The 15,708-nt window shown below is 39.6% G+C and overlaps 1 protein-coding gene across 1 annotated transcript in view; it reads right to left on the reverse strand.

Annotated features, from left to right (window-relative positions):
* SLC28A3 (solute carrier family 28 member 3) overlaps positions 1-4,538 on the reverse strand; it is a 51,366-nt gene extending 46,828 nt beyond the window's left edge. The window contains exon 1 of the mRNA XM_027808453.2: positions 4,429-4,538. The gene's annotated coding sequence lies outside the window, so the exon portion shown is untranslated. The remainder of the gene's footprint in view (positions 1-4,428) is intronic.
* Positions 4,539-15,708: the final 11,170 nt, after the last annotated feature.

Below are 15,708 nucleotides of genomic sequence, written 5' to 3' on the forward strand. Positions count from 1 at the left end.
TTAACAACTCCCAAACCGCCAACAAATACTAGTTATGCATTTTTAGTTGGCATGCCAAATCTTATGGCACAGGCTCATTTGATTATCTGTCCTCAGTTTACTCATCTTTAACTGGAGTTTTCTAATAACTTTCCAGGCTTGCTCTTTGCAGTATGGCAGTTATATTCGTAGAACTATCAGTCTCTTAGCCATGTTTTTTATTTTGGCTACCTGTGGACAGCTTGTTCTGTGTAAGGTCTCTGAAAATAGTAGCACTATTACAGACACTTATGTCAGATAGGATTTGAATGAATATAATTTTTGTCTTTAAGGACAACAAAAATGAGAGAGAGTTCTGTTTCTTTGAAATACAGCAATGTATATTTACGTACTCATTAGGTGCCTAAATTTGTAACTTTCTACACAGGGATTGAAAATGTCACAAATTTTGCCTCATCCTGTGAAAAAGCAAAAAATTATGTGCTATTTTAGGAATAAAGACAGAATGGACCGGCACAACAATATATTCTTGCAAATAAAGAACAGTTACATGAAAAATAAAATTATGCATCTTTCTGAGGAATCTTCCAGCTATGTTTTAATTGTATTATAAATCATACAGTTGCAATATGTGCTCTCTGAATCTCATAACTGTTGCTCAGAAAGAAGGACTAGGGTTTTTTCTTTTATTCAGTTAGGAGCACATGACTTTTAATGATATATTCTGTTTGTCAGTATTCAGAATTTTTTTTGATGCCCTAGGTTTTGAAATCAACAAGTTTGTTGCTATTTGTATTTACCCTGTGAGTAGACTGTGACTAATTGCTTCTCTCTATACATTATTTGCCAGCAAAAATAGCTGCAAATATCTTTAACAATGTTGATATAATTGCCTGCTGATTACTGCATACCTCAGCTGTTTCTCTCTTCCTTTCTTCCTTCTCTCCTCCTGCCAATATTGGACACATGAGTTTACTATCAGAGGGAAGAGGGCAGAGGAAACAAAGTAGTGAATCATCTTCAAATCCAGCCCATTGATTCCTAAAAACCGTACTCTGCACTTGAATGTTGGAAGAAAGTTCTGCCCTGCCTGGTAACTATGCAAAGACACAATTCTGCTATTGTTCCTCTTCTTCTGGCAACTCATTAGATACTTTTCAGAACTGGTTTTCTCATTGAAAAAGGTCAGAATAACACTAATGTAATCACTTCAGTGCAAAGTTTCCTCCCCTGGGTTGTATTTTCTGTTAGAAATCTCACAGGATACTGAAAACAAAACCACCTACAAATCCAAGAAAAATCCTGAACTCACTATAGAAAACATGAAATATGCCATTTCTCTATGGACAAAGGACCATGTAATTAACCAGAAGGTCACAACTCGCTGATATATTTTTCATGATTAGCCAGCAGTCTACTTGATGTCTCATTTACAGCAAACCCCTTCCCATTTCTGGTTAGTTTCTATACTCATATGAAGACATCAGCTTTCAAGAAGTGTCATGCGTCTGAAGGATATCACATCCTGCTATTTCAATTGATAACAAGCCTGGACATTTGTTTTCCACTTGTGTGATTCCTCCAGCTATAAGAGGGCATTAAAGACTCATTCTTCTATTTTTTAGGGTGCTTTTACATTAGACTAACAGTGCTAGACTCAAGTCAATTCGTGTTACCAAAATTCTACTGACTAATAACAGAGAGAAAAATTTACAATAATCCAAGAGTTGCTTCCTAAAAATAGCCCTAAGACACTTTATGTTTCATCTCAGTCTTTCTACATGAAATCTGGGCTCTCTTTCTCTTAGTTAGAGGAAGACCAATCAAAAAACCTTATTCTTTCACTAAGTTTCACATATAAAAGAGATTCATGTTTTTCCTAGTGTGAATAATATATGGAGAAAGTTCATTCTCATTTGAAGACATAATTTTCCTGGTTGCTTCTCACTTCCTTTTTTAATGGTAGGAGTGTATGAATTTATTGAAAGAATCCTTCTGTTTTGGTTAGCAGGACTGAGAAAGTAGGAAAGGAAAGCATTTTATTGCATTAAAACAGCAATCTGGAAAAGGAGCTCAACAGCACAGTAAGTATGAAAAACTACTTTTTTATATGGATTAAGGAAGATTTCATTTAAGTGTATTTTATATCTTTGCAACTTTGCAGACAGCTGGCACAATGAACAACTTATCACATATATGACAAACAGAAAATGAATAAACTTGAGAAATGAACATTTTAAAAAAAATGTATAACAGTTATTTTTTTGGATCCTTTGCTCAAAAATCATGAGAGGTGTTTTCAGTCACTCCCCAGGAATTTATTAAGGAAGCAGCAAACTTAAACACCAGCCCTTCAGAGTGTTTTCCTTGGAGTCTTATGTAGGTAAAGGAAACCAGAAGTCTTGCTAGCAAGGGAGGTTTTCAGCTGATCTTCATACTTTTGATACAGAAAAATGTTCCTATTTATAATATAAAGTAATACAGATTGGTATAAATGGGTATATTACAGGCAATGGGAGTTTTGTGCTGACACCAGACATCAGTATCTCTCTTGGAATATACACAGAGGTCTGACTAAAAAAACCGGAGTATTATGGCAAATAAATAAAACTTCTGGTTAGCATAAGAAAACCTTCCAATACCAGTGCTAAGTAACTTTGCTATGAAATCCTAATCACAATGGATAGTATTGAGAGCCTTTTTGTGCTTCAAGTAATAGCACACCAATGCCCAACTTGCTCTGAAATTTTCATGCAGACTGGCTAGGCCAGAAAGAGTTTTTGGGGTACTATAAAATATTAATCAACAGTGCATTGCTTACTGTATTCACAGCAGGCAAATATGTAGCAATAAGATTCTTAATAATTTGTTAGGTGTATTAAAAGATGAGCAGAAATATGAAGAAACAGATGAGGTATCTAAAAAGAGTAAGGCCATCCTGTTTGTTTCATTGCTGAACTGTCAGAAGCTACTTTATAGTTAGGATTTGTACAGTTGCTCAGAAATTAAGATTTTTTTACATACTTAATTGATAATATTCAGTGTTTATAGTTGTGCTAGTTTTACTGAGCTGTGGCTTCTAGAACATTTCAGTAAAAATTTCAAAAGCTTTGAGACAATAAATACTTGAATAAATTCTCTTAGACACCCTGGGTTAACCGTGACTTCAAATAAAAAATACAGGCTAGGCCATGAGGTGGGCAGAGAAGCTTCAGTCCTGACCTAATGAAAAAATACAGTTAGATTTTCCAGGGATACTGTTATTCTGAAACTCAGTGACCATGTTTTTCTATGCAAATTATTGCCAGAGCCACTGAGATCTCCATGATGAAAACCAGGGGAAAATAATGTAACCCCAACAGCAGAGTTGTGGGAGGAGTCAGTGTAAAACTGCAGTTGGACAAGTATTTTTATGATTATTCCATATTACTGCTTAGATTTTGCTCCTCAAAGGAAAGGTGAGTGAAAGAAAAACATGGTTATCATTTACAAATGGTTGGCAAGTAGAAGATTAATTGCTTTACTGTTTCCTATATATCATGAGATTTATTTAGGCAGTCCTGTTTACCACTCCACTGTCTTCTCTGAGTGAAAAAGGTCCTTTCCATATTTGAAAAAACTTTGGGCAGAAAGGACATTCCTTGTTAATATCTATAATGTCCAAGCTGCAGGTGTTTGCACTATGGCCTATTCAGTTTTTAGAAACATTTTCATTAGGATACCAATGTAAAAGATAAACTCTAAACCTCAACAATATCATGAGAATAAAGGATGAATGGAAGTTAAGTACTGTCTTCTGGGAAAGAAATACAACTTTATGTGTGTGAAATCAACACACATTTTTCTGGGAAAATCCAACTTTGGGACTCATTTTTACCGAAGGGGAACATACGTTTTCAAAATTCCCAGCTACTGGTCCTGCATTCTTAGGAGAAAAGTATAAAGCAAGAAGTTCTTATCAAGATAAAAACACTTTTTAAAAAATCACAGCAATGATGAAATGTGGACACAAAACCCTGAATATCCAGTTTTAAAATTTTTTTACATCTGTACAAAGTAACAGTAAATGCTATTAAAGAAAGATCATGTGGTTTTGCAGCCATTTTTGTACAAACATATATTTTGCATTTCTCATAAAACATTGATCTAAATCAAACTGTTCTGATCCTTCACAAGAAGTCTTTCATTAAGAAAGAAAAGAAACTATTTAAATTTTTGGAAAATTAAGTAAGCTACTCATGGGAGCGGTGGGAGAATAAAGGCTGGACATCCAGAATATTTTAGGATTTCAGACATAACATCTAGCCTGTCTGGAATACTTTGAATTCTTTCACAATGCATGTTGGGGAATTTGTTTGCTATGTAGATAAATGGTGGGGGGAAACCATCAGCATTTTCAGAATAATTTTAGCTTTTTGCCAGATGACTTTATGAAAATATACTACTCACACAGTTATGAGGTGGCTGAGTGGCCAGGTGCTGCCTTCTTTCCCAGCTTCTGCTGTGAGTTCAGTCTTTGGTCGACAGTAGTCACAACCTCTTGCCCAGGAAATCTCCAGCTCCTACTCTGGCTCCCAGCTGTCCCTCTGAGATGGTTTTGTAACGAGTTACTCACTTCCTCTGTGTTCTGTGGCAATAGAAATGAAACTTTGTTATGCTTCCTAGTTGTCCTAAAGTTGCCCCTTGACAGGAGAGAAACATTAATGCAAAAGAACTTCATGTTTAACGAACACCATCAATTAGGGCGGAAAGACTTCTTGGAGGAAAGTCAAGGGCCTTTGAGAGCTATTGTATTTTACCTTGTGACAAATACCCATGTAAGGCTAAACAGCAGGAATCCTACACCTGTTGATTCTCAGACATTAGCAGCAACTTCAGGAGAGTTCAAAAAGACCACCCCAACCATCCCAAAGGGGTCAGACTTCAGTAGAAACAGAGAAAAAGGATTTTATGTCATCTTCTAATCATGTGACACAGGCTAAGTAAAAGAAACTAACATCACATAGATGTTTCCATAGCACATTCATGTGGAAGGAAAAGAAACAAACAAACAAACAAAACTCAAATAAAAGAAGAAAGGTATACACTTGAAGGTGATAGGAAAGATTATTTTGAAGAATACTAATAGGGAAATTACGATAGAAATTTTATCCAGGTTCAATGGCTATATTTCAGAAAGGATTCGGTCATCTGCAGGTGGGAACCTTGGTGTGAATGTAAGCTCAAAGACAGAGAAATGCAATCAGGCTTACCAGGGTGTCTTTTAATGTCTTATTCTACCAATCTGAAATTGTCTTAATCTAAAAAGCTGAGGAAAAAAAAAATATCTATTGGTTATCTGTCACAGACTGTTTCTTCTAACCTTTTATGCACAGAAATATAACTGTCATCAATCTATAAATGTCACATGCAAAGATAAGCTGAAATGTTAGCATACCATATTTCCTTTGGACAGTGAGTTGGTGTTTGGTTTTTCGTATTTTATTTTTTTCATATTTTTTTAATTATTATTTTAATTCTGCTTGAGAAATTATACCTTTTGTGTGCTGGAAATCTTTAAACACCACTTCTGGTCATTGCTTAGACACATGAAGAGATCCTATAGATGGTGTAAAATCAACTGGTTTTGGTGAGACAATTGTGTCAATACATTTCATGCAGGATGCAGTTTAGCTTTGGGCATCTGTGCAGACTCAGTTGATTTTTACTTTGTAGTAATTTTGCCTTTCTGTTCAGTGAGATGAAATGCTATAGAGAGTCAACAAGACAGCTAATCACTGCAGTTGTGAAAATTAGACCTCTGAGGCAGAAAAATAATTAAAGTAATGCATGCATGTTGCATTTTCTGTGAAGGCAGGTGTGGCAAAACCCATGAAAAGTAATTTATAATTGCAATACAAGGAGGAAATTCAGGTTCTTCCTGTGGTTATAGTTGTGGTGTGGTTGGCATGTGGCAGGGTTATGTACACAAAGACTGTGTCTGTGTGCATACCTGGAGTGCTTCTTAACAGGAACTCCCTTCTTTGTCTCTGTACAGATGAGAAGGTGTACTCATTTGTGACAGATTACTTGACTGAATTCCTGTCTTGCTTTCTCTCAAAGCAACTGCCTCTTTGGTACTGGATCTCTCCGTGCACTGCATTCCCGACAGCACCAGGACTCACCCTGGCAGACCCAGCAGGGCTGAGACCAGTGGATAAGCACGATGAGCATGTTAAAAAGTGTCAATTAACACCCTGGGTGGAGAAACAGACTAATCCTGGCGGCTCCTCAGGCACAGAAAGCAGTTGACCAAAATGTGCATACGTAAGAGAATTTGAGTAGTCAGTAGAAACTGTTCCTGCATATGTAGGAATGGTAAGGTAGGATTGTCTTTTGTGTATAGCTAAGATAGAGTAAGTTTTGTAGGTACATAAAAATAGCCCATAGTAATGGGTCATGCATTTGCTGGAGTTGTCCTGCTAATAGGACCGACCGAGCAGAACACTTTTAATCCTAGTAGGATCAGTAGGACTGTAAAAACTCACCTCAATTTCAGTTTTGGGAGTCTCATTTGATCCAGTGAAGATGCCATTGCAATGCTTGCAATGGGGCAGCCCTGCACCATCTACATAGTGACTGACAGCCCTTTTTGACAGATTCAGTTCCCCACATAGGCATTACCCTATCTGTGCAGAAGATTACAATAAATTATTTTTGTAACTAACACTCTGTCTGTGAATGCCTGTACAGCTCAGGGAGTCTTTCTCCTGAAACAAAATCTTCTGCTATAAAACAATGTCAATAATTTCTACTTTTTTTAAAGTGAGGCCAGAATCTGACAAGTTTTGAATATTTCAATGTTTATTATACAGTTGTTTGTTCCCGTTACAACACAGACAATGACACTTACCTACGTCATGAAATGCTTTTTACATAAGTAGAGGTGTTCTGCTCTGAACTGCCAGTGCAATATAAGCCTGAGTATGGTACTGATCTTTAAGATCTTTCAGCACAAATCAATGTTTTGCTTATGATAAAGTGTTTCAAAAGGACCAAAAAGAGGGCAGTCATGGAGCATTACTAATGCAGAAATCTGAAGAATCTGACCAAAAGTCCTGAAAGTATTTAGATGTCTGTTTACAAAGAAAAGATATACACATAGCACAACACTTACTCTTATTGCTTCCTTGATGCACTTAACAGTGTTTCTGGAGCTTGGAACTGCAGGACCTCGGTAAGCATGAGTTTAAACCAGACAGTGGGAATCCTCAATTACTGAGTAATGAAGAGGACACCACAAAAAGCGCTGTGCTTACACTCCTTACATTTAACAGTAAATCACTCATTGATATTATTGGGATCCAAGGTAATTTAGAAACAGTGTGAATATACTGTGTTCAGTGTGGTTTCCCTGTGGAGAATTCATTACAGAGACAACAAAGCTTCACAGCTGTAAAAATCACAACCAACATAGCTTATACTACATTCAGAGCTCTGCTGATTAGTCCCTGGGCTGGCACTGTCACATTGAGGTTAAATATTTTTACACAGAACTGTAAAATTATCAAGTTACCTGGGTTAGAAAACCAGCAGCACTAGAGAGAGATTTAACCTTGATGACTCTAAAACTTTCTTAACTGACAACAAAAGGTCTTATCTTTCCTTTTTTATCCATCACCTAGTCCACACTGTCAGTTCAGCAAGCTTACATTTTCAAAATAGCAGAGCTAAGGACTGCGCCCTAATTTACTGCTCTGACCAGGACCCCTAGCTTCCATTCCTCCAGCCTCAGACCCTCCTTACTAATGCAAGAAATGTGGTAGGAGGAATAGGATGGGGGCGTGTGCTATCCTAAGTACCTTTTACCTAGCATACTAGTACTAGAAGTACTTTTCATCTGTCACATGTAACAGGGCCCGCTGAAGGATGTGAATCATAGAATCACAGAATGGTTTGGGTTGGAAGTGACCTTAAAGACCATCTAGCTCCAACACCCCACCGTGGGCAGGGACACCTTCCACTAGACCAGGTTGCCCAAAGCCCCATCCAGCCTGGCCTTGAATGCTTCCAGAGATGGGGCATCCACAGCTTCTCTGGGCAGCCTGTTCCAGTGTCTTACCACCCCCACAGTAAAGAATTCCTTCCTAATATCTAATCTAAATCTACCCTCTTTCAGTTTAAAGCCATTATCCTTCATCCTATGTCTACATACCATTGTAAAAAGTCCCTTTCCAGCTTTATTGTAGGCCCCCTTAAGGTGTTGGAAGGCTGCTACAAGGTCTCTTCTGCAGGCTGAACAACCCCAACTGTCTCAGCCTGTCCTTGTAGGGGAGGTGCTCCAGGCACCTGGTCATCTTCATGGCCCTCCCCTGGACCTCCTTGAGCACATCCATGTCCTTCTTATGCTTGGGGGCTCCAGAGCTGAACAGAATAGTCCAGATGGGGTCTTATGAGAGCAGAGTAGATGGGGGAGAATCACCTCCCTCGACCTGCTGGCCACACTTCTTTTGATGTAGCCCAGGATATGGTTGGCTTTTTGGGCTGCAAGCACACATTGCCAGGCCATGTTGAGCTTCTCATGTACCAACACACCGAAGTCCTTCTTCTCTGCCTAGTCTGTATTTGTGCTTGTAATTGCCCTGACCCACATGCAGGACCTGGCACTTGACCTTGTTGAACTTCATGAGGTTCTCATGGGCCCACCTCTCAAGCCTCTCAAGGTCCTTCTGGATGGCATCCCTTCCCTCCAGTGTGCTGACCACACCACACAGCTCAGTGCTGTTTGCAGACTTGCTGAGGGTGCACTCAATCTCACTGTCCATGTCATCAACAAAGATGTTAACCAGCGCCGGTCCTAGTACCAGCCCCTGAGGAACGCCACCCACCCATCACTGGTCTCCACTTGGACACTGAGCCATTCACCACAACTCTTTGAGTGCAACTGTCTACCCAATTCCTTACCCACCAAGTGGTCCATCCATCAAAGCCATGTCCCTCCAGTTTAAGGAGAAGGATGTGCAAGACACTGTTAAATGAACACTGTTGTGTGGGACAGTGAACTGTGTGTGTGTAAAGAATTAGGACTTAATCAGGATAAAGGGCTATATTAATACAAGCTCTTTTGGGGCAAATTTCTTACCCATTACCTTTGGGGTTTTTTTGTTGGGTTTTTTTTTTTTTTTTTTTTTGGTTTTGTTTTGTTTTCCTTGTCTGGTACTGGTACTTCTTCTCAGAAGATGGAAAATACACTACTCATACACCCTCATTAAACAATCCTACTTCAATTACATATCTCAAGTTCAGTGTAATTAGTGAATTTGAAGCAGGGCAAGCACATACTGTGGTTTTGAATAAATATTCCATAGATCTACAACAAGAACAAACCTTCAAAAACAAGCCCAGTATGGAAGACAAAGCCTTTAAGACAAATGAGGTTGAATATAACATATTAACTTGAAGTGACTGGACTAAATCTCTCCCCCATGCTGGTTTCCTAGGTGTACTAGAGATGATATAATGTCTCTCTGCTTGATGCAATGGGATCACCCAGTGTGAATCTATTAAAGGTCACCTCTTGAGTGCTGAATGTGACTTAAAAGAAATCAGAACACCAAAACCTTTTAAAAGAAAGGAAGAACCCTCCCTTTTAAATATAGGGATGTCAGTTTGTTGAAATACTTAAACATGATTAAGCACTGTTTATTATTTTCCATATCTGTGTATTTTATATTTATTGACGAAATGCACAAGTTGAAGTAAAATATGCTTCGGAAGAGAAAATAATTCCTTGCATTGTGAAATACTACAGCAACCAAGGGCAACGTGCACTCGGCTTGAACTCTCAGGCATTTTTTTTAAACTGCTGCTGTCTGGGGAGGGAGAGGCACCGTTTAAAATGTTCTTTTGAATTTTTAATGGTTATTTAGAAGTTCAGGCCTTTTCTACAGCTGAGGAGATAAAGAGGTCAACGGTGGCTAAACACCACTCAACACACTGCTGTTAACACAGCTAAAGCTGTTATCATTCTAATAGCTTTCAGGGAAGGCTTGGCCTAGAGCAGAGCTTGGGGCAGCTCTAGATTGCCCCAGCATCACAGCAGTGTTGCCCAGCCTAGTTCTCTCAGCTGAAATGAATGCTGTTGGAGCTTGGAGACATTTGCTCCCTGTACCATCCCAGCAAGACCATTTTACCCATTCCCTGTACTAATTTTTTTGGGGGGGGCAAACAGTTAAATACGTATTGCAAGACACCCAGCTCAGAATTATGCCTAAGATCAAAAATACATTTTCCAAGCACAGTCTGGAACTCCTCCTCCTCACTAAGAAATTCAGGACACACATTTTTAAAGTCCAAGTGACACAAAACTACAGCTTGTCTGTCAAGGCAAAGGATTTAACAGGATGTAAGTGGATTTGGACAATCAGTACCATAATCAGCCAAAGGATTCCTCCTTCGGTCAACAGATCTTGTGTTCACATAGCTAATATGTCAGTTGGAGGTTTATATCTGCAGTCTGTGTTTTGCAGATCTTTTTTTACCATGCTTCAAAAATTGCGAAGCTCCTACCTTGTACGTTTATTATAACATTTCCATCCTGCAGGGTGTACATACTGATGGCTCATTAGTATTGTTTCAGCTAAATATTTGCTGCCTAGTGACCTTTTTGTATTTCTTAAATATACTGCTAGACAAAGCAACCTAATCATAAGACTAACACATTATAACCTGGAGACAATTTTTCCTTATGTTTCTTACAAACAGCAATGATCAATTCCACTTCACCATATTGCAGTGTAATTTTTCTCCCAGCTTTTTCAACAGAGCTCCCTATAGCCAGCCGATTGGTGCCACTTAGATCCAAGGTCTGATGATGCACAACAATGTTGCCACAGAAGTAACTATTCTGCATTGATCTAGCTTATAGTGGAGACACTTTTGTAATTTGCTGATAGATATTGCACAAAACTTCTAGACAGAGAAGCCTACTGTCCACCTTAGTCTTCTGATCCCCCATACTCTTATAGTTCCCTTTGATTTTAATATATTTCATTACAGGTTGCAATTTCTCTGCATGTCTTAAAATTCCATATGTTTTGGACTGTACAGATCTGTGGGATCCTTCAGGGTTACTGATGAATAAATAAGACCTTTTGAAGAACTGGGAGAGGAAGGATAGTGTACAGGAAGTCAAACCCAAATCCATTCGGGCTGCATTTGCAAACGCGAACTGCGTACACAAACACATTCCAGTGGGCTGGGACAGGGGCATATTCAGTATGTATGAGGAGTAACACCTTGCTTAAAAGAAGCAGTGGTGGAAAAATGGAATTATTTACCACTGGACTAGAAAGTAAAGAATTAATTTAAAAGTAGGAAGGAACTGTAACTATGCAGCTGAGCAAGAAGTTCTAGTTAGTTATGGAATCAGGTACAGAACGTAAAGAAATAAAAGATCTTGTGTGCCAGAAAACCAGCAAATGCCAGTTGACTAGTGAATGCCATGTGAAAAGAAAAAAGTAAATAGAAGGCCAGATCTCCCAATGACCACTGTTAAAGTACTTGCTAATTCCTTTTCTATTCTTGCCATCCTTTATAGCCTTTTCTTACATGAACAGATTGCCCGTTGACACCCTCTGGAATTGCTAACTACCATCCATGTTGGAGCCTCTATCAGAAAAGCTGGCTTTTCAGGCCAGACACAACCAGTAAGTCAAATGCAGGACACATTTGTTTCTGGCTGACTATCCAGCTCCTCTAGGGGCAGCTCTAATTATTTGTGATGGATTATTCATTTTACAAAGCTTTACACTTAAGTAATTTAAATTCGAAAATTCCACTGGAAGCAAATTACCTTGCAGAGCTGCCCTGCACCAGCTGTACATCAGATTGTTAAGCAGCACCAAACCAGAGTGTGGGAATCGTATTACAGTCCTAGTAGTGATTGATGTGGGGAACCATGGAAGGTCAGGTGCACCCCCTGACCCCTTTCTTTCCTGGGAGGGGAAATAATCTCCAATAATTTATTCTAAACAGAGAAGTAACATTTGTTGGTAGCAGAAATTCAGTATATGTGTGTGTTCTCCAGATAGGCCACACACCAGAGGCTGTCACAGCAGGAAGCCTCTGTTTATCCTAAAGTGATACTGTTAGTAAGCACGGCTCTTCTGAGCTGCCTTTGCGGTCTGAAAAGTGAAACTAAGCGTTATTCTTCCTATTACTTTTACACGATTATTCATACATATGCCTTCATTCCTCGACTAAACAACAGAACAAAAAAATCTGGCCCATGCATAGACAGATGTATTGCTTAGTGTACGTTCGGATCAGTTTTCCTTCGGAGAGTCAAAGTTTAACTTGGAAGACAGTGCTGGCTTTCCCTACTGTCTATGAGGGCATCCAGAAGGAGAGGTCATCCCTGGCCCTAGATCCTCAGCCCAGGCACAGCAGCAGCCATCTCCCTGCCTGCCTCCTCCTCTGCTGGCACCAAAATCCTCCCTTCTGTTTTGACCTGGTACCTCCTACTTGGATTAACTGTAATCTTCCTCTTCCCAGCACTTACATTAAATCACTCCTTATCTTGTTTATATGTCTAGTCTTCCTGGTAAGGATTTTCTCTCTTTGTCAGTATTAGTGTCCCTAAGCTCAACAATGCCAGTAATACTAATTACTGCAATACTAGTATTTTACACACACAGAATAACCTAACCTAATCCTGCCTATAAAATCGTCTTCTTGTTCAGTGTGTTGGATCACATTTAGAAATACCACATTGATTACCTCGTTATCTTCCTACATCATACTCAGGCTTTTAGTCTCCATCTTTAAGCCTTATACAATATTGAAGCTATTTGTTCTATCTCATCTCTCCTCTGTTTTTACCTTGGGTGTCCCATATGTTCATATTTCTGCTGCAGTCTCCAGCTTTATTTATTGTAATTTCCCCCTGAATTCCTTTAGTTTTCCTAATCTTTCCATTTCACTCTTTCTTTCACCTCTTTCTCTGCCTCTCAACTTCCTATGTCCTACCCTGGTGCTGCCTAAGCTTCAAAAAGTTGCACAATTTCTGTCTGCAAGCAGTTCCCTTTAAGTCTCTCTGAAGACTGTTTAGTCAGAAAGCTCTCTTCCCTCTGCTTTTCTCACTGATGGCTGTTTGCACCCAGTTCCCTCACAACTTGGTATTTACACTGCCTATACAGTCATTTACAGTGTTACAATTAGCATGGCCAGAGGACACACTTTTTTGATGACTGCAAAGCACTCTTTGTACATTAGCTGCTTAAAATAACATGTAGCGAAAAATGCAAGCATAAATATTGATAATAAGAAGATCCTGATTCTTATTGTGGATCAGCCAGCTTACAGGAATAATGAGAAAAAAAACCCAGCTACAGTTTCTCTCTCTCACCGAAAATCACCAGTTTTGAAGAAGTATATTTGTCCAGTTAGATGTAGTTGAAATTGGCCTGTAAGCTCTAAAGCTAAGGAGGGGAAATGTGTTTGGTGCCGGTGAGCTAGAGGGCCAGGCACACAGCAGGGTCTGATCTCCCAGGAGCAAGAAGTGATAAGGGCCAGGAGCTGGTCCCTGCCTTTGGGTGGGCTGTGCTCAGGGGGTCACCAGGGGGCTGGAGGGCTCCCCCCAGGCATTGTAGGGCTGTGTGGCATTGCAATCAGCGCATGGACTGAGATGCTCACATTAATGCCAGCCTGTGCAGGTGCTGGCAAGGATCCTGTGTATTTGTGTGTGCTTTCTCCTGTAAGCCCTTGCCAGCACACCTAAGTGCTGAATCAAGGGAGAGAGTTCAAATTTAATATTGGGACATACCAGGAAATGGAATATGCCTTACAGTCACAGAAGCCAGGCCACGGGGGGAATAATTGCCCATCCTGGCTGCACTTTTAAAACTCTAATGCAGTTCTCCTGTCTCCAGGAAGGTGGTTGCATTTACCTGTACGTTCAGATTCAATAACTGTTTGACACTGTACCAGAGAGACTTGTATACAAGCATCCACAACTGATGTATGCCGTATATTAAAATCCGCATCTCTGCACATAGCTGTAGATGGAAGAGTCTGCCCTGCGAACACGTCTGTTGGGCACTTGATGGCAGTATTCGCATTGGGTTCTTCCAGCAGTAACTCCAGTAGCTTTGCGGTTTCCAGTGCAGTCTCTGGAGAGCTTTGGGCATTTTTGACTGCCTGAGATGGGGGGCATGCAGGGAAGGGAAAGAGAAAATCACAGAAGAGGAGTGTAAGCACAGCAAATATGATTTACTCTTTTCAGTACTACTGCCACTGTTACCGGACACTATTTTGCTGTAAATGTTTCGTTTTCCGGCTTACTGTCGACTTTCTGCCTCAGGAGCTCTCATTGACCCTATCTGCTCAATCTCAGGACAAAAGTTAAGGGAACAGTTATTTGAAATCTGTCGCAGTGTGGCTGATAACATTGATCTGGGGTATATTGATTAAGAGTGAAGGTATGATTGTTATGACAGCATTATTCTCCACTAATTCTTGCCTTCAAGGGGCTACAGTGCTTCAGCAGTGGCTGAAGCACCTGGCAACTTGCTAGTGATGCAAAATATCTCTAAACAGGTGAGTGGGTAAGAGTGGTCCCCAAGTGCAATGAGAGGCAGCTTCCCACACAGCTTCCTGCTGACCTGCCAGTGGTGATACTTTCGGAGATGGTCATCTGAGGCTGCCTAGCCTGTACAAATGATAGAAGCAATCCCCTGCTAATGCTGCAGTCAAATGGCAGAGATATAATGGTGGTAAGAATCTAGTTTTGGGGGGGTTGGCAAGTGCACCCAAATTCAATCCAAGGACTGTGATCAAGAAGAATACATAAAACACTTTAGTGTATGTATACCAATATCTAAATTCAGCCCCTTCTACATACTGAAACTTGTAGGCTGTAGCATATTTTCAGTCCTACCCTTATCTTATTATCAAACAAAATTTGTGGAAATGCTTGATTTTGGTTTTTCTAGTGGTGTTTTTTTTTCTTTTGTTGTTGTTGTTGTTTTGTTTGTTCCCCCCCCCCCCCCCCAAAAAAAAAATATATGCATACAGCAGATGCAAGTGTTTGTGGTGTTACTCTGATACACTGGTACTCTGATAACACTATGAAATATCAGACATTTATTCTAGGTAGATATTTTTGTTTCCTTAATGCAATCAGCTTTTTGCAGTGGATTAGAATAAAAAAAATATTTTAGGGTTGTTCTACTCCAAATTTTGATTATCCTTTTTCTGCTTTTTTCAGAGAAGAGCATCCATTGGTCTTATGGGTTGGTTTTCACAGCATTAGATGTGCAACAAAACCATGCTGCAGTATGGCTTTCCTCATGATGCTACCAAGTCTGGATGTTTGTTCCAAAAAATTATGTCAGAAAAAAATCACAAAAGAAAACAACTCAGTCCCACTCAAACACTAAGGGAGGTCCTCAGCTGGTGTAAAGAAGTATAGATTGCTTGTTTTTACCAACTGTGGAACTGATGCACCAAGTAATCAATTTAGGAATGAAGTCGGGGAGTTTTCATGTCCAGCTGTGTCACCTTTCCACCTGTTTTTTTTTAAAAGCTGCAAACAGAAATTTTCCCCTCTCACTACATGGGTGGTTCATTCTTCTTGTTGCAGTTGATGTCTTTATCCAACTGAAACTCTGTCCCCTTGAAATTCTCTGTAATAAATTAATAATTTATGCTAAGTGAAGCAATACTACTGGGAGTTGGGGGTTGAACTAA

The sequence above is a fragment of the Falco cherrug genome, chromosome Z (genome assembly GCF_023634085.1).
Source record: "Falco cherrug isolate bFalChe1 chromosome Z, bFalChe1.pri, whole genome shotgun sequence".
NCBI lineage: Eukaryota > Metazoa > Chordata > Aves > Falconiformes > Falconidae > Falco > Falco cherrug.